The sequence below is a fragment of the Momordica charantia genome (assembly GCF_013281855.1).
Source record: "Momordica charantia cultivar OHB3-1 chromosome 10 unlocalized genomic scaffold, Mcharantia_2.0 BLBB01000010.1, whole genome shotgun sequence".
Lineage (NCBI taxonomy): Eukaryota > Viridiplantae > Streptophyta > Magnoliopsida > Cucurbitales > Cucurbitaceae > Momordica > Momordica charantia.
Window position 1 is genome coordinate 18,550,295 of NW_028275158.1, and position 7,724 is coordinate 18,558,018.

The 7,724-nt window shown below is 31.4% G+C and overlaps 1 pseudogene; it reads left to right on the forward strand.

Moving 5' to 3' along the window:
* The first annotated feature begins 265 nt into the window (after window positions 1-265).
* Window positions 266-4,201, forward strand: LOC111013359 ((-)-germacrene D synthase-like; annotated as a pseudogene).
* Window positions 4,202-7,724: the final 3,523 nt, after the last annotated feature.

Genomic DNA, 7,724 nt, shown 5'->3' on the forward strand with positions numbered 1-7,724 from the left:
AATCATTTCATTTATAATCATTCTAGACTTCATGTTTTAGAGAAATTATAATAATAAATTTACATGCTATAATTTCTATACACGTGAGTCACAATTCGATAAATATTTTAAAAAGCCCATTCAAGGCAGCATATCTAATGGAGGCAGTTGAAAGATTTTAAAAATCTCTTTTATTCCTTTTTGTGCCCAATTGTTACATGACGACAAACAATTCTGTTGGAAATTGTGTAAAGTTGTGCTTTAGGCCAAATTCAATGGTCAAAAAATGACTACGTATGGCTACCCACTAGTACTTATAATCTCTTACCACTTTGAAGGAGAAATTAATGAAATTCTAGAGCACATGCAAAATGATCCTTGCAATCTTGATGATGATGAGGATATTTACATTTTTACTATTAGATTTCGATTGCTTAGACAACATAAGGTTACTATGTTTCATGTGGTAAGTCCCCTCGAGCAATTTTTTTTCTAAAAGTTACTCTTCTATAAGAAGATTGAAAGATTTGATTAGTTTAGTAAATGTTAAATTATAATTAAGTTTGATTTCTAAAATTTCCGATTTTGTCAAATACCCTAATATTATGTCTAGTAGGTTATTGAACTTTATACGAATATCTAATACAACCTTATACTTTTAATATTGTGTCTAATAAATATTTATTGACACTTTTTAAAGTTTGAGAACCTATTGGAGGTAAAATTGAAAGTCTAAGAGACTTAACTATTAGAAACTTTTTAAAAGTTCAATGACCTATTAAATACAACACTGAACGGTTTAGGGCTTATTTTTAAAATTTTAATGATCTATTAAACACAAATTTAAAAGCTTAATTAATTAGAAACCTTGATACAACCTTCAAAGTCTAGGACCAAGCTTATAATTTAACCATGGGTAAATTTCGAACAGAGATATTCAACTGGTTTACAAATGAAAATGGATAATTCAAAGAATCAACGGCAAAAGATGAATGTGGCATATTAAGTTTGTATCAAGCATCTCACTTGGGAATGAATGGAGAAAATATATTGGATAAATCATTGACTTTCACAACTACTCACCTTCAAGCAATGGCCATGGATTCCGGCTCTCCTTTTACAGAAGAAGCTATACATATGCCTTGTGGCCAATTTATAAAGCTTTGCCAAGATTCATGACTAGGCACTATATCTCTCTCTATGATAAGGATCCATCGAAGAATAATTTTTTACTCACTTTTGCAAAGTTGGACTTCAATACTCTGCAGAAACTTTATCGGAAAGAATTGGCTGAATTTTCAAGGTGAAGCTTTTTCATTAATGTTTTTCTTATACATCTTAGAGTCCTTTTTTCTTTATGAAAAAATTGTTCTAAAAATTTTTATCGAAGTCAATCCTAAATTTGAATTAGTAATGTAAATATGACGTATTACTTTGAATTTCGATTATCTTATAGGTCTGTGGCTAGGTATAATTGTGTTCTTTCTGTTGAATGACATTCTTTCTATATAGTGATACATTAGTACTAATTATCATAGTGGGGTTATTTTTATTTAATGTTGGATTTTGAGCATTTTTTGTGATCATTTATAAAAGTTTTTATAACTTGCATTGTCAACCTAAACATAATTTAACTGATTAAAATACCTATTTACGACTAAAAGGTCACGAGTTTGAATTTCCCTCACATGTTATACTAACTAAAAAAGTACATATATTGATCTTGTTCATAATTTATCTTCTAAGTTCAAATGATGAAATTAAAACTTTATTGTTAACATTAATTTTTACTCAGCTAAGTAAACAATTAACAAGAGTCATATTTATTTTTGTTTTTTGAAGTTGTAATTATGGTTTTAAATATTATACACGTAGGTTGTGGAAGGATTTGAAGTTAATGGAACAATTTTCTTTTGCACGAGATAGAATCGTGGAGTGCTATTTTTGGGCATTGGGAATATATCATGAACCAAAATACTCTAACGCTAGAGGAATATTGATCAAAGTTATTGCTTTCACATCCCTTCTTGATGATATGTATGATGCATATGCTACACTTGATGAACTTCAACTATTCACCGATGCAATTGAAAGGTTTGGCTCTACAACTCTTTCATTATCAATATATTTGTTTTGAACTAAAGCTTGTTTTGTCGTTGCATAGTGTTTGAAAACATAGCAAATAACCAAATTCACCTTTTAAATATTGATTATTGATTAAGTAATGATGGTGAAAATGACCAAAGTCCGAGAATGTTAGAGTATATGTACATTAAATACTCAATATACTTTAATCTCATCTAGTTTAGTAGTGACTTTAATCACTTGAGCATGATATGTTGTTCATATTTGAACCAACACATAATGACTATTAAAAAGTGAAAAGAAAAAACGTTTTTCACACTAATTAGGGAGTTGTTATCCACTTTCTGATTAGGTATACTTTAGTTAAAAAAATTTAATAGACTCTACCTATCTATTAAATAAAGTAAAAATAGACCAATAAAAATACTCACAACACAAGATCTAGATGGATGGACGGGCAAGTATTGCTCTAAAAAATATTTTTCTTTACCTGAAACTAACAACTTCTTGAACTAAAATTTAGGTGGGATATTAATGGCATTGATAAGCTTCCAAATTCATGAAAGTTATTTATGAAGCTATACTTCAAGTTCATCGAGAGGTTGAACAAGATATTGGCAAGGACAACAATATTTTATTTGGACTTGATTGTGCAAAAGAATCAGTTGAGTTACCTGTTTTTATAAATTTCGGCTCATTTGGTAAAATTTCTACTTATTCTTTCTTGTTTCGGGTTGGATTTGGTAACTGTTCATGGTTGGTTGTTCTTTCTTTTTTATTAGAAAGAGAAATGTAAACATTTTTGTGACCCTTTCTTATTTACAGTTCTATAACCTTTTTTAAATTACAAAAAGAAGTAAAATCTTTATACAATATTATTTCTTAAATTAAATATTCAAACTTTTTATTTTATATTTAATGTTTGATATTTATTGTACTTTTTATAAATAGAAAATGATAAAATAATACTTAAATCTATATTTTGGAAAAATCTGAAAAAAAAATAAAATAAAAAAATCAAGAAACTAGATTTTGTCATTTCCAAAATTTATAAAAAAATTTAAAAACGTTTCTTATAAATGAGAAATGATAAACAGGAATCATTAAAAAAAAAAAACAAGAAAGATGAAATAAAAAATGGGAACATTGCCGAACGGAGTCTCTTATTTTTCTCTATTTTAGGTGAAAAGAAAGACTTCCCTTGGTAATTTATTTTTTGAGTTTTGAGCAGAGATGAAAAGGCAATGCAAAGCTTATTTAGTGGAAGCTAAGTGGTTCCATGAAGGACATGTGCCAAGTATGGAAGAATATATGGAAGTTGCCATTGTATCAGCTGCCTACTATCTTTTTGCTTCTGTTTCCATCCTTGGCATGGGAGATGTTGCTTCCAAAGAGGCTTTTCAATGGGTTATGAGTCATATGCTTCTTAATGCAAACGGAGTCATTGGTAGGCTCGTCAATGACATAGCTTCCCACAAGGTACACAAGAAAGAAAAAATTAACCATATGATCAAGTTTGTAATTTAACCAAAGTGTCATCTTTATTCGTGTGCTTGCGAGTGTGGTGGGGTGGAATTCGAGGATGGGTGTTGATATCCAATTCCTAGATTTGAATCCCAAGGGGCGTAGTCTGGGTGGCGACACCCAGTGTCCAGATTGAGTCCTTTGCTGTCGATTACACTGTTAGGTGATATCCATATCTATTGCCCCAAGTTATAGAGATTCTCTGGCGAAGTCACACGACATCTATTCTCTATTATGGAAAAAAAATCTTACTCTCTATTTGAAAGAGTTTTTTTCAAAATTACATTGTAAAACCTTGTTCTTTTTGCACTTTCTCTAGTTTGAACAAGAGAGAGGTCATGTTACTTGTGCGGTTGAATGCTACCTCAAGCAATATGGAGTATCAGAAGAAGAGGTTGTAGGCGAACTAGAAAAGCAAGTCATAAAAGCATGGAAAGATAAAACAGAAGACTACATGAAATCTACCAGATTTGCAAATGCGATCCTTCCATGCGTGACGAATGTTGCTCGACTCTCGGATCTCTTTTATAAGGAGGGAGATGGTTACACATTCCCTCATGGTGAAACAAGACGTTTTATTACCTCAATCCTTAAGGATCGTGTGCCTCTTTAATCTATCTACAATTGTTCGTTCTTTTTATTACAACAGCTTTTTGCCGGCGCTGTTTATTAAAAGTTTATTTGTGAGTGTTAAATGTTGTAAGTAGTTATGTGATGAATTATAAGTTCATCCAAGTATCATAATTATGATATTCATAATTTTGATTAGAGTTTAAACAATGAAAACAAGAGAATAAAGTAACAAAATATCAAACACAATTGCTTACGAAATACTAAAAGAAATTTTTTTTTGCAACGAATTTATTTTCCTTGCAACAGGGTACTTTTCGCGATAGAAATATAAATTTCGTCGCTAAAAGTTTCGTCTAATTTGAAATAGTTTTGTTTAATTTGAGATTTTTTTCTTGAAAGTTTTGGAAATTAGAGAAAGTTTCATGAAGCCAAAAGAAGATGGAGCTTGCTAGATTAGTTTTAGATTTAGGTTGTAGTCGAAATTTAGGTTATGTTATATTTGACTTTCTGTACTAAATAGATTGTAAATTATTTTTTACTTAATCGGAAACTTTTCCGTCCTCATGCCATGCTTCTTCTTTCTCCGAATCGGTTCCTAGTGTCAGTCAATCAAGATTTGCCATCAAGAGAGGGGAGAGCCGTCCACTTTAGGTTAAGTCAGTCTCGTCATTCACGCAATTCCCCATCCATCGATCACGCGAGTACGCATCCAGTCAACACATAGCGAACGAAAAAAGTGTTCATCCTAGATTCTCTTCCTCAATAAAAATGTCGAGAAATTGATCCCTATTCATTCAGTCAAAGTCTCCATGGGCCCCTCTACTGAGAGGTGCACCATGTTGATAGGAATTGATAAAGACCTTCTTGTACACATCCTCGAAGGTTGCATTCATGGCAATCATCACTAGTTTCTCCCTCATTTCTTCTTTTTTCTCTTGAAAGAGGATAAAAGCCGATTAGAAGACTGTGTGTGCACAATGCATTTCTTGCTTATGGTCTTGTTGGCCACGCAAAATAAGACAATTCCTTTTTTTTACCATCAATTGACAATAATTCCTCCTTTCCACCCGGTGTGGTGTCACGGCGATACGCAATACTCTCTGTTGAGTGAGCCGTGAACAAAGACCCCTGTTGAATATTTTTGTTAACTGATCGAACAAATAGATAGACATAAGATTGAGAAGTGCTTCCCCCGTATTCTCGTTCACTATAGCGAACAAGGTTGGAGGGTTTAGAAAATACAAGCTTGGGTGACCAAATCACTAATCGATCTCTCAATATAAATCTAAGTTTATATGATAATTGTGAATGCATGTTTATGAAGTTTGATTAAAATTTGAAGAAATATTTAGGTAACAAGATTTGGTAGTAGAAAAAATAGGATGCGTGTGCACCCTTAAATTCATATTATTTATGCTTACAAAATTGAACATTTGGCGACGAATCTGGAATTTGTCGCGAAAGGTTTTTTTGCCACGAAATTCAAATTTAGTTGCCAAAGACTTACTGTAACAGAGATTTGCTATGATTGTCGTGACAAAGAAAAACGTCAAGAATACATTTTGTTGACGAAGTATTTAGCTATTGGGTCGCGAAAGCTCAAATTTCTTGCAGTGAAATTGAGGGACAATTTCTTGCAGTGAAATTGAGGGACGAAATCGATGCACTATTCAAACCAAGAAGAAAATATCAAAAGAAAAATAAAATGATGGAAGAGGATCGATGAAATTTCAATTTTTTATCCTTCTTCCATTCACACAATTTATGCTTCTATATTTGCCACTAATTTATAGAGTTCATGGACTTCGAGAGCAAGACAAGACTACATGGGCTTTGTATAGGTGTCATAAGCTTGGTGAATAAGGGTGTACTTCCTCGGTGACTAAGAGAACAAGATGGCCTTAGAAATTGGACATCTACTTAAACAAATATGTTTTATAATACTCCATGTTTATTATTTATATCATATATGTCTCATTAGAACCTTGCTAGGAAAAAACCTTGTGGTAAAAAAAATCCTAATGGAAGAGAAAAGAATAAATATTTCATGTAATTTAATAAATTCAAAAGAATACAATATATTTTGTTCACCTCTATAGAAACATTACTTAAGATTTCCAATGTTCTGCACCAATTTTTCAAAGGTTATGGTAGGTAATGCTTTTGTCATTAAGTCTGTCAGGTTATTATTCGAACAATTTTGTTGGACAGTGATGTAGCCATTTTCTAGAAAAGCTTTGGTGAAATATGCTTTGTTCTATCATTTTTAATATATCGTCCTTTGATTTGGACTATAAACATTGTGTTGTCTTTGTATAATATCGTTCGAAGAATATATTGTACTAGAAGACAAGCCAAATGTTCCGTGCATGCGTTGAGTCATTGATCTCAATCATACACATTCTCGACTAGCCTCATGAATCGCAACAATTTCAGCATTATTAGAAAAAATGGTTGTTATGGTCTGATTCACTAAATATAGTTCCTCCAAATGTGAATAGATAACCTGTTTGAAATTTAGCTTTATGTGAATCAGGTAAATATACCGTATATATCTGCATAACTAATTAGATCAAAATTTGATTTGTTAGTTAAAACAAAACACTTGGTATGTGGAGACAAATGATTGGGCCACACAACACAAAAGCCCAAACCTAAAAAAACTTATTCATTAAGTTTGCCATATGATTTCTAGTATAATGGAAAACATTAAGCACAAGAAAATAAAAGAGCCAGACAAACTCTTGGAAGTATCAACAGGGTGTTAGTAATATGTAGGAATAATAAGACCCAGTCTTTCTTTTATTACCATACATTTTATTATATTTAAGTAAAAAGTATAAATATAAAAATAGAGAATCAAGATAGATCATTATGTATCACATATCCCTCTATTCGTTTCTCATTTGACCTAATCTTTACTGTGACAATCGGAAGATTATTACATGCGTGAGTAGAGCTTATCCAAATGAAAGATTTTGTTTTTTTACTTAATATCACTTTTTTTAAGATTAAAAAAACGAATTATAAATTCAATATAATATTGATTAAATTTTCGAGCACTCAGATACTTTCATGAGTCCAGATATAAAATATCCTCCTCCTTTCCGTAACTAAAAATGAAATTAGATTCTCTATATGTCTATTCAATCGAATTCAAGACCTAATCAGTAAACACTACATTAGTAGTCGAAGGACTATCATGTCAATATTTAACAATGAATATTACAATGTGACGATATTGATAGTCTTGATTTCATTGGAAAGATCTACAAGTTCTCTCAAAAGCTCTCTATAAATCTCACGAAAGAAAAACATCTCTCAAAAGAAAGCTCACACAAACTCACTGTGTTTTAAAAGCAAAAGAAAATTCTTTTCTGTATATTTTAAGACCATGCATTGTTGTTGAAGAAATTTACGTCTATATGGTTGTTGGGCTTCTTACCTCCATAGACCCAATAACTCATTTCCCTTTTTACTTTTGGCTCGATATTACTCTCAACACATCATTATATAACTTCATATCTACACTTGCAGTAGACAAATTTAACTATAAAAACTAA